Source organism: Balaenoptera musculus, chromosome 13 (assembly GCF_009873245.2).
Source record: "Balaenoptera musculus isolate JJ_BM4_2016_0621 chromosome 13, mBalMus1.pri.v3, whole genome shotgun sequence".
Lineage (NCBI taxonomy): Eukaryota > Metazoa > Chordata > Mammalia > Artiodactyla > Balaenopteridae > Balaenoptera > Balaenoptera musculus.
Window position 1 is genome coordinate 84,656,889 of NC_045797.1, and position 17,860 is coordinate 84,674,748.

Here is a 17,860-nt window from a genome sequence, read left to right on the forward strand (position 1 = left end):
ATCACAAAGGCCCTCCAGCCGTCCCTCCCCTGAGGGACCCCCTCAGCTCTGGAAACGTCAGGTGGTCCCGCACGCTGCGGGTTCTGTGGATCCTGCAGGTCAGGGGTCGGGGGGTGCAGGGGAAGGGGAGCCTGGGGCATGATGCAAAGCAGGGTTCTAGCCTGAGGGAGTCACACGGTTGGCTGAGGCCCAAGGGTCCCGTGACCCCAGGGGAGGTGTCGTCTGCCCTGCATAACGCGCCTTGTCAGACAGAGTCTGGGACGAGGCGGAGCCTGGTGACAGACGGCTCTCAGCTCCCAGCCCCGGAGGCACCTCCCCTGCGGGGACTCAGCTCCCAGGACCCGTGGCGTTGAAGGCTCTGCATGGGGTTCCCACGCGAGGCTCGAGCTTGCCCGGGTCACACGCGGAGGGGACAGCCCAGCAGTGCTCAGAAAGCCTCTTCACCACGCACTGGACGCTGTGAAAGGGTTACTTGCCCGAGGGCGCGGCCACTGTGAGAGAGCGGGTCTTGATTAAGTGATAAACCTGGGGAGAGATTGTTGGGAGAATCAAGGAATGCGGATATTCTCCTAGATCCACAGCTTCCTGTTATCTGGCAAGAACCCCTGAGGCCTGGGTCAGGGCCCCCTCCCCGCCCCTCTCTGCTCCCCCTGGAGGAGGAGGAGGAGGAGGGTGACTGAGCGATGGGGGCACAGGGTAGAAGGGGAGTGGGCGCACTTCTGATATTCAGGGGCCCAGGGAGAGGGGCAGCAGCGCTTGCCTGCCTCCAGTCCCTCCTCTGCTTCCCACCTCTGGGTCTATCCAGCATCGTGAAGGCCCTTGCGAGTGGCCTGTGGTCGCCCCAGCCCTAGAACCCCAGCTCCTTCCCACACCGCACGGAAAGCTGGTCCTCGGGCCTTGGGGTGTGCACAGCAGGGGTGTGGTCCCTCCCGGGAGGATGCACCCAGCCCGCCTCCTGCTTTTCTCGTCCCCCAAGCCTGTAGCCCCTGGAGGTCAGCAGGCAGAGGCTGCTGTTTTTCAAGGACGAATGAAGGACACGTGTCTGCCAGGGATGCATTTCCAAGTCCTGCGATGGCGGGACAGCTCAATCTCGGCCTAGAAGCTTTGGAAAGATTCTGAAGAGGGAATGGGGCACCTGCAGAAAGTTGGGGTCACGCTGGCCTGTCTCCCTGCTGCTCTTCAAGGACTGTCCGAACGGGCTGCTCTGCGTATTCCGGTTGGCAGACACAGATCCCTCTTGCACGCGGTCAAGAACATTTCATCCAAAAGCATCACTTGAATTTGGACACGGGGAAGCAAAACAAAGCAAGCCTGAGCACTCAGAGCCCAATCGGGCCCTCAGATACAGCAGGGGAACAGCTGCTGAGGGCCCTGCTCGCCTCCCCTGCCCCAGGTCCCCTCTCCAGGACGCCCGCAACTGTGTGCCATGAATGTGACATTTATTCTTCTTGGCTAGGTGCAGAGTCAGGTGAGGTTATTGCAAATAGAATATAGAAATATTCATTTTTCTTTCCAAAAAGGCTCTTAAATGTCAAATTAAATTAAATGAAATCATGGTATCGGGGCAGAACACATATAAGTTGCAGATGGTGCAGACTTTCTATAAATTCCCCCAACTCCACTGCTTCCTCTTAGGTTTTATTGACCTGGGCCAGTTTAAATAAAGTTCAGATACACTTATTAGTCAAGCGAATGTCATTTGCTGGAATCTGAGCAAAATTCATTAGCTAACTTCTCCTCCCTCTCAGCACCAACCGCACCCCACTGCCGGCCCGGACACCCCGGGTTTTGTCTGGCTTCCTTGCCGGGCTACTTATAAGGCCCTCCGACAGCAAGTTCATCTGACATGGCTTAACTCTTCGGTCGACCTTTAACACCTGAAGATGATCAAACAGGAATTCCATGCACTCAGCATCCCCGCTGCCTTGGCACTTGCGGGCACAGCAGCTTTGGAGCACAGAGGCTGCGGGACGGGCGAGAGGAGGGGACCCGGGAGGCTGGCCGTCCCACCCGGCGAAGGGAAGCCCGGCCACGTGATAAACGTGCCCAGCTCCAAAGACGGGAGCCCTCTGCGCAGATGCTGTCATGTTATGAGATAATTTGGGGGCCTCCGCGGGGTGAAAGGGTGGGTTTGTCAGAGGGGCACATACCTAGGGCGACCTTTTCAGGAGCCGCACGGGCACTTCATTACCATGTCAATCCTGGGAGGAGGCCCTTTAGCGCAGCAGTTGGCTGAATGCATAAGGAGCGGATGGACCCCTGAATGAATAGTGAATGGAGAACCGGCTGGAATCTGCCTTCAGCTTTGTTCGGGGATGACCAGGGTAAGGGACCCCGGAGCTTGCAGCCCAGATGGTAGGAGGAGGTGGCGATCTGGCGGGTTTCTCTCCTTTCCCTTTTTATCCTACCACTCGCGGGGCTTTTCTTCCATATTTGTATACATATTTCAGTTGCTTAATCGAATCTGCTTCGATTTCCTCACTCCACGAAAGCAAATTTAGCTTTGGGGGACCTGGAGATGAAACACAATAGTATCTGCAGCAATAAACATTTACATTCTTTTTCCAAAAAATGGAAGTTTAAGATACTCAATTTCGTGAGGTGTAGAAGTCATTGAACATGTAATAAAGAAATCATGAAAAAGACAAAAAAAAAAACAACTTTGGAGCGGCAAGTTCAGCATTACTTCTGGGTTCTCCCGTGTGAGCTTGCCAGCATCCAAGGACAAGGACAAGTGCTGTAAATCAAAGGACTGGCATTATCTAGTTTCCTTTCTGGCTTTAAAAGTTAGAACAGATGTCACCAGAGAGGACAAAATGGATTTTACCCACCAAGAGGGGCTTTTCTTGCCATCCGTAATAGGAAGCGCCTTGAAATGCTAATGTCCACAGTCTGTGTTGCCAGGGTTTGCATAGAGATGGTGGGAAACAGCTCTGATCTCAACAAAACCTTTTGTTATTAATCAAGAAAATCTGGTCTTCTGAAGCAGCGAAGAGCTGGAAATTAGCAAGGCCACTGGCAATGAGGCCAGGGAGCAAAACTGCAGGAGAAGATCCCGGTGCCCCAGGAAGACAAGGTATTTGGGGCCACACTGTATTTGCAGGCGCTCCTGGCCTTCTCTGCTCTCCCCGAGCCTCAGGATTTAAAGGGGGAGGGATATGGCTCTTGTATCTTGTGCTTTAAAGCCGTGTGTTTTCTTTCTCGGCAATTTCAAGAAGCAGGCTGGAGGAGCCTCCGTTAAAAGCACGCTAATGAAGTAGTGCTAAGAAAAGAAAGCTAAACACCACAGAATCAAAGTGGAGCATTTTGCTCGGCTAATGGGCTTGATTATGAGATTTTACAGTCCCTTTTATAAACTTGAATTTTATTTTGTGCTGGGGAACAGGAAATTTCTGTTTGGTTTTAAACATACATGATCACACCACCAAATATTCCTAATTTAAGACTGTGAGAGTAGAACAAGATTTTATGTCTAAGAGAGGAAGGGGTGGAAACAGCTCCGCCAGTGGTAGTTAATAAAAGCACAGACTTTAAGCCACTTATTTTACAAAAATGGAAACGGAGGCTGCAGCAGCCCCGGTGACTTTTCTCCCTTTCCCTGCGCCTCTGGGGTGCTCAGAATCTGACGTTTCCTTGCATTGTGCCCTTTGGTATCAGGTGTGTTTATCTGGCCTCACCTCCTCAACTACAGCAGATAATTCTTTGTTGTAGGGGATAATTCTTTGTTGTAGGGGATAATTCTTTGTTGTAGGGGATAATTCTTTGTTGTAGGGGGCTGGCCTTGTAGGGTATTTAGCAGCGGCCCCGGCCTCCACCCACTAGACGCCAATAGCACCCTTCTCCCAAGTGACCACCAAAAATGTCTGCAGACATCACTGAAAGCTTCCCTGGTTGAGAACCACTGAACTAGATCAATCACCTGCCTTTGGGTGATGGAAACCACACCTGGGACATTCTAACTTACCCAGTGTCTGGCCTGGCGTGGGGCACAGAGCCTCGGGGTGAACACATGCTGGCGCAGTGATGTTGCTGAGAACTTGGTAAAGGACCGGACAAGCCAAAGCCAACAGCAGACTCGTGCGTGCTTTCAGTCTCCTTCCCCACGAGACCAATGGCTTTGCATGTTCCCTGGTCTTCTAGCAAGTCAGCTGGAGGGGAGAAAGCAGGCGAAGGAAGAAGCCCAAACAATCCACAGCCTGGACGATCAACTAGGTGTTAGGTGCGTTGTTTTGAATATGCTTGGCCCTGTGGGCAGATGGTGTCCTCGTGGAGTAGAAATGGGTCTGCCATCGGGTGGTCGGTTTAATTTCCAGCAAGATTTTTAAGTGAGGCCTTGCTACTCTTTGAATGATGCTTCCTTATCCTCGTAGGGACGCCTTGCTTTTTGGAATAACTTATTTAAAAAGTTGCCTGGGGAATTCCCTGGTGGTCCAGTGGTTAGGACTCTGCGCTTTTACCTGAGGGCCTGGGGTTCAATCCTTGGTCGGGGAACTAAGATCCCACAAGCCATGCGGTGTGGACATAAATAAATAAATAAATAAACTAAATGTCGGCTACAATTCTAAAAACAAAAAAAATGTTCCCTGTATGTAGGATGATAGGTTTCCACCTATGAAATAAGTATTGTATGTATTTTTCTACTAAAAGCGAAACTAGAGAACATCTGTTATAAAGAATTTCATTATACCATCATTAATTGTATCATCATCTTCCTCTCCATCCTGGGTTTGCCTGAACTATGGTACATGCAGCCCTAGGGAAGCACTGGAAGTCCCCGTGGCCTCTTGGAGCTACCACAGAAGTATTGCGATCACTTCATGCATAGATTACTCACAAGTGCTTGATGAGGGAATGGAGGTAATATAATAAATGGAGAGATCAAGGGCATCCACAGAGAGCGGCCAATATGCATTGCACTTAATCCCTAAGCTGTGGATCAGTGTATTGCTCACACAGGGAGGTGGGTCCCGGGAGGCGTGCTTCCCCAGCTGTGTGCAGATGTGAGGCTCAGCGACTTGGGGGTTCCCCCAAGCCAGGAGGTCCCGGCTTCACCAGCACGTGGATTTATAAACGGCCACTCTGCCATTGCCTCATCTGCTGAGGAAGCTCTGGCGTCCTTGACCTAAGAGGCGTCAGGGAAAGCTGGGGATTTGGGAGCTTGTGGGGCAGGGAAAGGGAGACCCTGAAAGTCAAGGCCAGCTGAGGAGCGAAGACTGGGGGGCGACAGGCTTCAAAGTAGCTTCTTCTAAACTGTCTGTGCTTTCATCACACCTCATGATGCTGCGTTGAAGTCTATCAGGTAGACATTCACTTGGCTTCACAAATACATTGTTTTAAACGTGCATGCCTGTGCAGGGACCACGTGACATGGTCTAGGGCCCCAGTATCCTCACTTGATAGAGGAGGAACTGTCCACAGAGGGGAAGGAATGAGCCTGCTGGGCGGGGCCATGGCCAGCTGCACCTGCTGCCCTTCTCCCTGAAAGGATGCTCACCGGGGGACCTGCCTCCTGGCCCGCACGGATTGAGCAGCGCCTGGGCACCGGGAGCAGGGATTATCCTGCAGGGAGAGTGGAGGCTTGGGGATGGAGGGCTGGGCAGCCTTATCTGACATCATCCCCCTGAGGATAGGGTGCTGTAGAGTGAGCTTCGGGGTCAGAGTTCAGGACTGGTACCCAGGGAGAAAGGGCGCAGAGGTGGAGGGGTGAGCCTTAACTGAGGACAAACACTACCCACTCTGTTCCCTGCCGTGCTCACCTTATCTGGAGGGCGGGGGAACTCCCTGTCGGGCTCCCCTCTCCCCTGGAGCTGCTCCCCGCGCCCCAAGCTCCCCCCAGACTCAACACACATGTCAGTCATCATTCGTGGGAGAAGCCGGCAACCTCAGGGATGGAATCAAATTGGACAGCTAAAACATTGCTTCTGAGGACAAAAGCGTTCTACCTTCGGGCTGTTTAACGTCCCAGTGATTTTTTGGAGCCCAGCTGGTGGGTTGGGGCCAGAGGGAGAAAGGGCTCCAGCAATTCCCCTTTCTCAGCCTTGCTCTCGGCAGCCTTTCCGATTGCCTGGTTAGTACCCAGGGCGTCCGAATTGTCCCAGTTTACCGGCCCTGCAACCAAGTGCTAAAAACCGCTCCTGCTCAAAAGCAACCTAGTTTATTCTCGGGCATTAAGAAAAGAGCTGTCGGTGATTGGAAAGCAGCAGAATAGCCTCCTAGACTGAGATTTCACCTGGGGGGAGAGTGTGGAGCAGAGAAAAAGGCTCCATTATAAACACCTTAAAAACAGACAACAAAGGAAACGCTGACATGGCCGGGCCCCCAGGGCCGCTCCACCAGGCAGTTAGGGGAGGGAAGGGTTTTGTGTGGAGTTCAAAGCCCCAGTGAAAGCTAACGAGGACCATTGTATTTGGGTAAAAGACAGTGCAAGGGCTTATCAGAAAGGAGTGTTAGGTTACCCCGCCTCTGGGCTCTGGAGAGTCTTAAAAGGCAGACTTTGGAGCCCCTGGAGGCTTCCAGGGACATTTTCTAGGGGACCCCTTGTGGGGACGGCTCCTGGGGTGTGCTGGCTGTGTGGGCCGAACCCACAGCAAAGGGGCTGAAGGACGGGTGGGCTACGGGGCGGTTTGGGGCGGTTACCCCCGCGATCCCTTGAGTCCTGGAGAGTGAATATTGCCAGGGAGCCTTCATGGTCTTAGGGGCCAGAGAGGTTGCAGTTTCGGAAAACCTCCATCAGTGAAGAAACCAAGAGCTGAGATGCCTTTTCTGATGGATCTTGAGACAATGTCCTTAGTTCAGGAATACGGGACTAAAAATCAGCTGCTCTCATTTAACACTGACCAGTGAGTGAGTGGAAGCAGGCAGTCCCTTTCCAGAACCGGCCCTAGTCCCTAGGAAAGGTCCCATTACTGTTAGGGATCTGGGCTGACGGGGACCCACACCCCACTTAGGGAGCCGCGAGACGTCCCGAGGGGAAGGCCTTTCTGTGCGTCTGGGGGGCTCCTGTGGTGCCATCCTGTCGCTGAGCAGGGCTGTCCGGGCAGGCTGAGCTCCCCCCTCCTGGGAGGACGCACCTGACCTTGCCCGCCCCCGTCAGGTGCCACCCTAGGCAAACCTTTCTCTAAATCTGCTCCAGAGTCACTCATGTCAAGAAATCTACTTGTATTTTGTCCCTCCACTTCCCCATCTATAGAACGAGAAAAACAAGACTTTTTACGTAAAAAATGAACCAGCTCCCTCACCAACAAGACAAAACAAACCCAGCCATGCCCACTTGGCGAAAATTGCACACCACTGTTAAAGCGGACTACGAAGAAGCATGAAAAATTATAACATGAATGATGTGGAATGAATGATAATGAAAGAAAAATGGAAAATAATTATGCAGCAGCGTTTCTGGGAAAACACGCCTGGCCCTTCAGTACGATTGCCCACTGGCCCAACGTTGACGTCTAATTAAGATGTTAGCTCCTCTTTCCTCCCAGCCTTTCATTCTTATCAATTCTTCTAAAAGTCTCCAATTTCGTACAACATAAACAGAAATAAGAGAGGCCGGCCACGCAGGGCTGCAGGGCTGGAGGAGAGTGTCTTAGGAATGCGAGGGAGGAAAACGCAAGGAAGGAAAAAGATTTTAACAGCCTGTCTCCTTCATACTTTTAAAACAGCTTGTGGCCAGAGGAGCCCTGGGGCCAGGGAGACAGTTTGAGGCCAACTTCTGGGCCTGGACAGAACCTGGAGGGTGAGGTGAGACAGCCTGCAGGGGTCGCAGTGAAGACAGGCAGTCTGCAGCCTGAGCACAGAATTCTCCACCAGCTAGGAGTCTTCAAATTCTCAAAGCCTGCCGGTGCATCTTCAGAACAAAATAATTTTTTTTTTTTTAGTTTATTTTATTGAAGTATAGTTGGTTTACAATGCTATGTTAGTTTCTGCTGTACAGCAAAGTGATTTAGTTACACACACACACACACACACATATATTTCATGTTCTTTTTCCATTATGGTTTATCACAAGAGATTGAATATAGTTCCCTGCGCTATACAGTAGGACCTTGTTGTTTATCCATTCTATATATAATAGTTTGCATCTGCTAATCCCAAACTCCCATTCCTTCCCTCTCCCACCTCTCCCTCTTGGCAACCACAAGTCTGTTCTATATGTCTGTGATTGTTTCTGTTTCATAGATAGGTTCATTTGTGCCATATTTTAGATTTCACATATAAGTGATACCATATGGTATTTGTCTTTCTCTTTCTAATTTATTTCACTTAGTATGATAATCTCTAGGTCCATCCATGTTGCTGCAAGTGGCATTATTGCGTTCTTTTTTTAATGGCTGAGTAGTATTCCATTTAGGTTGTTTCCATGTCTTGGCTATTATGAATAATGCCGCTGTGAACATTGAGGTGCATGTATCTTTTTGAATTATAGTTTTGGCCAGATTTATGCCTAGGACTGAAATTGCTGGATCAGATGCCAACACTATGATTAGTTTAGAATAAAATTAGTTTCAGTTCACTGGAGTTAGAAATATGTTTGCCATCAGTGGCCTGACTAGAAATTCTAGGCTGGGGTAACTGCTGGGATAGTTCTCCACAGCCCCTGAGATGGGGAGAGAGGTCTGGGAGAGGTGGGGGCTGGCCGGGAAACAGTCTCTCTGTTTAACTGGATGTCAGCTCTGTGCGCCCCTCAGGGCCTTCTGTGTCATTCATCCCGCAGGAGCCCCTGATCTCCAGCTCTAAATGTAGAGAGTGGAACTGAAGTGGCTGACGGGGCCTGGGAGCGAGGACTCTGAAAAGACTCAGCAAACAGCTTCTTGTTGAATTTAGCAAGGCCTCAGGCTCGGAAGAGAACACCTCTGGCCTTGATCTCTGGATTCGTGTTGGAGTCTCTCCTACCCTAGGAGAAGCGTTTGCACCGTAACTATGGCAACTCACAGGTACCGAGCTCTCAGGATCTGCCAGGTGCGTGCTGTGTCACGAGACTATTCCACCCATCTTCACAACAGCCCCATGAGGTGGGTGCTAGTATTTCACAGATGAGAAACGGAGGAGGTTCAGCTTGCTGCAAGGACTTGTCCACGGTTGTGCAGCTAGTTAGTTAATAGTGAGTTGGGATTTGGGCTGGACAGCCAGACCCCAGACAGACCTGAGCTCTCAAGGAAGCCGCAGCTGCCCTGGGCTGTAGGGAAGGGTGAGGGGACAGATGCTCGCTAAGGAACTCTGTGCCATATCTAAACTGATGGTTCTTAATTGTTTTAAGAACTACTATGTTTCCAAAATTGATCTTCGTTATAAAGTGGCAAAGTTTGCCAGGGATTCCTTAATTAAAAAGAAAAAAAAAAAAAGTAGCACAGATTCCATTTTGGACCCTAGTATCATTACTCTCACTCTGATATTTTTTCAGGAGAGGAAGAAAGAGGAAAGGAGAAGCAGCAGTTATACCTGCAAGAATGTCTTGCGGGTCTTGACAGAGAAGGGTTGAGAAATCTGCGCCAGGAAGTGGCCAGTTTCCAACTGCGTTATTTCATCACATCCTCACAACTTCCCCGAGGGAGAGGGTGTTATCTTGAAGGTAAGAAAACTGAGGCTCAGGCAGGTATATGACTAGCGTTGGGGTGGAGAACTGTGTCCTCCAGAAAGGTTCACATCCTAACCCCTGCTACCTGCGAATGTGACTTTATTTGGACATGGGGTTTCTGCAGATGTAATCAAATTAAGATGAGGTCCTGTGGGTGGGCTAGGCCAATGACTGGGGCCCTCATAAGAAGAGGGGCATCTGGACACTTGCACAGAGAGGACACAGGGAGATGCCACGTGGAGATGGAGGGCAGAACTGGAGTGATACATCTGCAATCCAAGGACCACCAAGAGTTGCTGGCAACACCAGAAGCTAAGAGAGGCAAGAAAGTGTTCTGCCCTAGAACCGTCAGAGGGAGCCCGGCCCGCCTGACACCTTGATTTTGGACTTCTAGCCTTTAGAGCTGAGAGAGAATGACCTTCTGTTGTTTCAGCCACCCGGTTTGTAGTAATTTGTCATGGCAGCCACAGGAAATGAATACACCAAGTACTCACCTTGCTTCCACTGTGTACTTGAACCTAGTTCTGAATTAGGTTCTCTGATGCCACCTGCATCTGCCTCCTAAGGTGGTTCACGCTCCAGTACTAGAGAAGGAGATCAAGGATGGAGCTAAGAGGGCCTTGAAGGAAAGAGGAGTGGAATTTCACTGGGGTGGAGACAAGAAGAGGGGCATTGCGACCGACGGCAGACAGCAAACCCCAGAGGGTTGGCCCTGGGGAGGGATTGGATGGACCCAGGTGCTGGAGCCAAATGCTAAAAGGTCTTGAAAACCAGAAAGAGGCATTGGAATTTGGTGCCATCCATGATGGGGAACTTTGAATGTGTGGTAGCAGGCAAAAGGGTAAGAGCAGGATGAGAGAGTTTAAAATATTTGTGCGTTGGGCTTCCCTGGTGGCGCAGTGGTTGAGAATCCTCCTGCCAATGCAGGGGACACGGGTTCAAGCCCTGGTCTGGGAAGATCCCACATGCCGCGGAGCAACTAGGCCCATGCGCCACAATTACTGAGCTTGCGCGTCTGGAGCCTGTGCTCCGCAACAAGAGAGGCCGCGACAGTGAGAGGCCCGCGCACCGCGATGAAGAGTGGCCCCCGCTTGCCGCAACTAGAGGAAGCCCTGGCACAGAAACGAAGACCCAACACAGCAAAAAAAAAAAAAAAATTTGTGGGTCATTGAGGGATGAATGGAGGGGAAAGAGATGGTTTTTCCCTGTTACACCAGGAGTGTTCCCAGAAGGAGGAAAATGGAGAGTTTCCTAAGGACATGTGGGCGCTTGAGAGTGGAAGAGAAAGGGGGCAGGAAGGGAATATGAAGGTGGCCTGGCTGGGGGGGATGTGCGTGGAGGGGTCCCCCACCGAGGGAGGGGTCCGGGCGCCCGAGAAGAACGGGCTGACTCTGGCTGAGGGCGGTCAGCGCTGGAGAGAGGAGAGCGGAGAGAGAGCAGCCCAAGGGAGGCTGAGGAAGTGAAGCTGGGCGGGAGATGCTGACATGTACAGCATACGTGATTCCTGACGATAAATATCCCTGGAAAGGCATGAAGTGTGGTGCTGGTGAGTGACTCAGAACCCAAGCATGCTGGTCCTCTTGTCATGTGGGCGGCTGAGCTATGCTGGCCGAGATGAGGCTGAGTAGCTCATGAATGTGCGTGGGAGGCCGACTGCACTGGAGAAAGAGTTAATGATTAAACCGCTGGCGCCACTACAATGGGCCGGGCTGGCCCAGGGTCCTTGGGGCTGACCCCGTTGCTCACCCGCCCCGTCGGCATGTGGCCCACGTGGGGACACCCCAGGAAGCTCAGCCCGCGGGCAAGGCGTTTTAGTTTTGGAAACTGCCAGGACAGGAAATTAGTGAGGCTGATTAAGAAAACCAATTTGGCTTGACTTGAATTTGGTAGGAGTTGGAGAAAGGGCGGGGCTGGGGAGCCGGCATCTGATGTGGGCTCAGGGGATCCTGCACTCCTCCGGGGGGCCGGGGCTATTAGCCCCTCTTTCCTGGGGGAAACTGAGGCTCAGAGAGGTTCAGCAGTTGACGAAGGCTCCGTAGATGGCAAGGGTGGCCGAGTCAGGAATGAGGGGGCAGGCCTGTTGGCTCCCAGACCCCCCAGCCCGAGCCCCCGTGGCAGCACTGGCTCCCCCAGGCTCCTGAAGCTGCGGGACGCGGGAGGAGCCTGAGGCCGCAACGGGAAACAGGAGCCCAGATCCCACCTCTGGCTCTGCCCCGTCTCAGCTGCTCGTGGGGGGGAGAAGCCGCCAGAGCAGCGCTGCGGACCCTACACCACCAGTACCTGCCCAGTGACCCTAGATGACCTCAGGGCTTCTGCAGAGGGGTTGACGGTACCTCCCTCTACCTTCCTCTGGCAGGTGTGGTTGCCCAGGTGACATTTTAGGATTCTGTCCAGTCCTAAGATTGCAGGGTTTGTGATTTCTGGAGATCTGAAGGGACGAAAAATGTCTTTGTGTTCAAAGGAGCTGGGCTTTGGGCAAAAAGTCACTCCCTTGGGGCACTGGACATTGCTTTCCCCCTGTGCCTGCCCAGGGAGGTTCCTTTGCTCTGGGCTGCCAGTCACCGCTCCCTGGCCCCATGATTCCTGCCCAGGGCATAGCGGCGGTCCAGGCCTCTGGCTTCCCTGGCTGGGCACTTCTGCCTCTTGCCCCACGATGCCCAACCACCCACTCTCCGGGGTCTGTGAAGGGAGCCTGCCCCACTATCGCGCAGACAATGGTGCCCGCGTCTTGGAGGGCTTCCTGGGCTCTGCACTTCACACGGCAGGCCTCACCCCTGCTTCAGAACCCCCCAGGGGGTCCCCAGGCCAGCCTTGCTGCCTGAGGTCTCCCTTGGCCAGAGCCGCTCAGAGCCCCCCAGGGGGGTCCCCAGGCCGGCCTCGCCGCCTGAGGTCTCCCTTGGCCAGAGCCACTCAGAGCCCCCGGGCTCCTCTCCCTGCTGGGGGGCCATAGCCACTCCCCAGGCCCAGCCCTTCCAGCTCTTTCCAAAGCAGGAGAAATGCCGCCTCTTGGAGGAGACTTCCTACAGAAGACGGCACACCCCCTCTCTTCTGCCTGCTCACAGGGGGACCGCTGGTCCCTGGGATGGTCCTTCCCCAGCCCTACACACCTTTGATTACAAAGACCGTACATGGGTACGGCCCCAGAGGCTGTCTGGTGCCTCCCAGACGCTGGCCCGGAGCGGAGGTGTCTGCGTACTTACAGCGAGTCCTGGGGAAGCTCCCTCCTTTGCCTGTGAGGGCAGAATAATGCACTCCACCATCCTCAGCCCCAGATCCTGTGAATAGCAAAGGGACCTTGCAGACAGGGTTAAGTCAAGGGTATGGAGGTGGGGAGATTATCCTGGATTATCCAAATAGGCCCGAAGTAGTCTCCAGGGGGCCCTGAGTGTGGAAGAGGGAGGTGGCGAAGTCAGTGTTCCGGTGAGGCTGTGTGGGAGACACCCAGCGGGCCAGCGCTGGCTTTGAAGGTCAAGGTGCCGTGAGCCAAGGAACGCGGGCAGCCTCCAGAAGCTGGAAAAGACAAGGAAGCAGACTGCCCCTGAGAGGCTCCGGAAAGGACACAGCCAGCACCTTGACTTTAACCCATTTCGGACTTCTGGCCTCCAGAAGTGTAAGATAATAAATTTGTGTTGTTTTAAGCCGCCGAGTTGGTGGTAATTTCTACTTGTGGCAACAGAAAGCTGATAAACCAAGTGACCCTTTTTCTCATGACCTGGTAACAGAGGGGACGGCTCTCAGTGTGCACGTGTCCAGGGTGGAGCTGGCGGGTCCCGGAGCCTCTTGCCTGTGCCCCAGCCTGGCAGGACCCCGTCAGCACCACACTCAGAGAACGAAGCTTCCCCACACCTCTCCTAGCTGACCTCACAGCGTTTCCCCAGAGGCTCCCGGGTCAGCCGCAGCGGGACACCCTTCTCTTGTCTGTTCAGCTGCACAGATGGGCCTGCGGCCCCTAGGAGGAGAGCGTCAGGGCTGGAGGAGGGAGGAGGCCCCGTCCCGGCCCCCATGGGCTTTCAGTTCAGCCAGGGACAGGTGTGTGCAGAGAAGATCCCCAAACAGGGCCACGCTTGGGCCGTGATCACAGGGCATTGGGAGGGCATTGGGGGTCACGGGGCATTGGCCCGCACTGAGAGTGGAGGCCAGGTCTGCAGAGGGTGAGACAGTGGCCTGAGGGCAGGGCCAGGACCGGGGGCCTGGCAGATGATGGAAGCTCGGAAGCCGGGGATCCAGAGGCAGGACCGGGGTGGTGTGACCCCGATTCCTCCTCTTCCTGGGCCCTTGGAGTCTTCCCAGCCCCCTGAGGGATCTGGGCCCCTTCGGCTGGTGGGCTGTGAGCAGAGGTGATGTGAGTTCTCACCGACTCAGCAGACCTGAAAGCCACGTGTTCATGAGGCCGGGTCCGCAGACATGGAGCCCATGGGCCCTGTGCACTCGAGTGAGCGAAGCGTGACCTTGGCTCCTGAAGCCTCGGAGATTCCTGCGTTAACTCCTCATCCCGGCAGGGTCTGCCTATCTTGGAGGATTAACTGGGTTTAGAAAGAGCCCCGCGGTCTTGTGAAGGGCGTGTTGTGTGCGGTGGAAAACATGAGTACAGTGAGCTGATAGGATGGGAGACGGGAGGCCCAGGAAACAATCACAGGGAGTTAGTGGGAATGGGGGGTGGCAGGTGTCAAGGCAGAGCAGCGGCCACGGAGGGACAAAGGCCACCTTGGAAGAAAGCCTTTGACTCTTGCTTCCAAGCTAAGGATCTAATTTTAAAAACTACTCTCAAGTCTTCTCTGTTCCAAGTGTGTGAGTGTTTTTAACTGTTTTCTTGGAGACCTAATTCCACGCCCTGTACAGCGGGCCCCGGGCACCCACAGATGCTAGAACAGTGAATAAGTTACTTTGGAGAAAGGCGATCATATTTAGGCACGGCCAGAAGAGGAACTTTTAAAAATAAACGTTTTTGGAAAATAAACTTTTGAGACTCTTTAGTTGAGAAATCAATGAAACCCATTGCAGTAGCCTATTCATTGGCATTTACTCTGTGATTTTATGGGTAAAAATCTCGTTCCCTGAATCCTTAAACGGGAGTATATCCCTCCTGTAAGACTATTAATACATAATAAGGATAGTCCGGTGCCCTTTAAAATAAATTTTAAATCAAGTATAATGTATAATGTGCAGAGACACTTACTATGTTTTACTCAGTGAATGATCATATCCACTGCCTTTGTATTTCCATAAAATGATCATTAAGGTAAAATAAATAAAACCGGAATTTTATGGTAAGTGGGGTTATTCTTTCCCATTAAATTTTCTATTAACTAATTCAACCCCTCAACAGTAATTTGCTGAACACCATGCCCTTTTGTTGTAATCATAGCTAAGGTTTGTGCTCGGCTGGGGCACCTGTACTATTTCACTTAATCCTCACAAGAATTTGATTTGGTGGCTTCTATCATGATCCTCAATTCAGAGATGAGGAAACTGAGGCCCAGAAGGATTGGGTAGTTGGCCGAGAGTCACACAGTGTGTTGGGAGGGACGAAATCCAGGCCCAGGCGGTCCCCCCCGCGTTGTCACCTCTCTGCAGGGAGGCCGGGAGGCCACGGGCCTGAGCGGTTCCCCCAGGCCGGGGCAGGCTCTCCTTCTGTTAGCATTTATCAGATGGCTCTTGCCCAGGCACCAGCTTTGAGGTTGGACGGATGGGCCGTCCTGGCACCTCCCAATTTTTGCCAGAGCGCGAGCCGGGCGCAGGTGGCATCCAGGCCACTGGCAGTCAGCGGGGGGCGGGGGCAGAGGGAGGAGCTGGAAGCTGGAAGTTGACACATTTTTCATATTAAAGTTTGCCACACTGACTTGTCAAGTAGAAATGAGAACTGTGCTGATTTCTGGATGTTCGCACACCTAAAACAATCCCGAGGTGATAGGCAATGCTTCTTAACCTTTTAAGGCGCATGTTCATTCATTGGGCGCGTCTTAAAGGCACGGAGCGTGTTACTGAGACAGCGCGTGGTTATGTGGCCTTTCTGTAAAATTCTTTTAAAAAATTGAATTGAGAAGAGTTCTTTCTCTCAAATCAAATGAAAACCATCGTCCCTAAGACTTTAAAAAGAAGGGCATGGCCGTCGTACCCCAGGTGTCCCCTCCGGGCATGACAGCTCTGTGGAAGGTGAAATCTTTGGATGAGCGCTGCCTGCCAGCCTCGCCTCCTGGGCTCCCGAGGCCGGTGTGTGCCTGAGGCCGCCTGGCCTCATCCTGCTCCTCGTGGGTACCAGTGCCTGGGTTATTGCCGTCCCCGAATTCCCACCGGGTAGGTGACCCTAACCTCCCACAGCGGGGGACACGAGCTGAGGCTTGCGAAGCACAGGTCAGTCTTGCGGGGTCGGCGTGCGAGGCTGCTCTTGATGGAGAGAACCCCGCAGCAAAGCATCCCAGGCCGCTTCTCCAGAGAAACAATGACCCAGATTTAAACTCCTCCGGACCCCCCTCCACCACAGGAGCCCCCGCTCTGAGAACCCGGGTCAGGGGGTCTTAGGGGTGATTCTGAGGGGTTCATCCTGTTCGTGGACTTGGGTAGGTCAGCGGTGACCCCCGTTCCTGATGGTCGAGCACCCACTGGGGCCGCCAGGCCCTGCGCCCCCAGGCTCTCCTGCCCCTCCCTCGGCAGCTGATGGGCCCCGGTGTCCGCGTGCCCTGTGTGTGTGGGTGAGGGAGCGGTGGGGAGAAACGCAGCTCCGCAAGCACGAATGAATGAGAGCACTCAGTGAGTTCATTGTCACAGAAGGAAAACAGGAAAACTGTGGGCTGTTTCAATGCTTCACTGGATACAGTGTGTTATCAGAGTGAACGGCCACTGTGGCCGGGCTGAGTAACAGCCCTGTGACTCTTGGACCTCGGGCCCTGGCCTGCTGGGTGACCTCAGACGTCCTCAGAGGGAAGTCTGTGCTTCTCCGTCCTACTCTGCTGAGTGCAGCAGCCGCTCGGGACACAGCAGGACACCAGTGCCCCAAACTACAGGCCCCAGTTGCCCCCTGCCCTGCCACCCCCCACCTAGCTGGTCCTCTGATTCTCTCTCGACAGGTTCATTCTCAGGTTTGACACTTGCTAGCTGTGTGACTGTGGGTGAGTGTCTTAACCTCTCTGAGTCTCAGTTCCTTCATCCATCAAATGGATACGATGCGTCTTACTTTGGAAGACTCTGGTGAAGGTGCTAGGCATCTGACATAGGGCTTGGCATTGTAGGTGCTTAAAAGGGATGTCACTTCCCACCGCGCTCCCGCTGTCTTTACAGCTGTCACTCTCCTCCCTCCTGCTTCCATACTTGTCCTGTCTAGGGCAGCCCTGAGCTCTCTGTGGGCCGTCCCTCTGCCGCGCCTCCGTGGGCTCCCCCGCCGTCTGACGGCCCCTGGTTGGTCCTGGCCACTCGGGCAGCAGCGAGGCCAGGAGGAAGGAGCAACAGTGCTTTCCCTGGGTGAGACCCTCCTCCCAGGCTGATGGGTGGGAGGAGGCCCCTCGGGGCCCGAATCTGCTTGGAGCACAGCCAGCCACAGGATCCTAAGTGTGAGGCCTTTCCTTTTTGGAAAAAAAGGAAAAGAAAAAAAACAAAGTGTTTTATACGGCTGTTCAGTTGTAGAGACCAGTTCTCCCGGGGAGCTGAGGCACGCAGGCCTGGAGTTGGGGGGTCCCGGGGTAGGGGCAGGAAGATGGAGGGACCGGGTCATCCTGTCTCGTGGGGGAAAGGTGGTCCCTGAGCACGTCGTTTGGAAGGCCGGCGTCAAAAAGTGAGTGTATGTGTGCTGGGGGGAGCACTGGACCCCATCCTCGCCAAGAGTGCCCCCCTGTCCCGGCTGCTCTCACGAGGGTGGGGACCCTGCTTCCCAGGAGCAGCCGTGGGGACCTGTCCTCGACCCTGGCTCGCAGCCGGGCTCTCAGCCTTGCAGAAGGTATTATGGGGCCGTTGATGGGGAGAAACAGGGCCTTGTCTGTTTGTCCACTCCACCCAGGTCACTGCAAGCTTGACCTGGTTCAGATAGCACTCTATCACACCACTCCCTACTCAGAAAAATCCCTGTCATTTAGGGATTTCCTATTTATCTTGCAGTTTTATGGCCACTTGGTGAAATGGCCATGACTATGGCCTGTGTATTTAGCTGTAGAGGTAAATTATATATTAATCAAGATCTCTCTCCGCATTTCTCTCTCTGCGTCTCTCCTACATTGACACACACACACTCACACACACACAGACCCTTGTCGACACAGCTGAGGCACAGAGGTGTCTGGGGTCGGTGAGGGTTGGCCC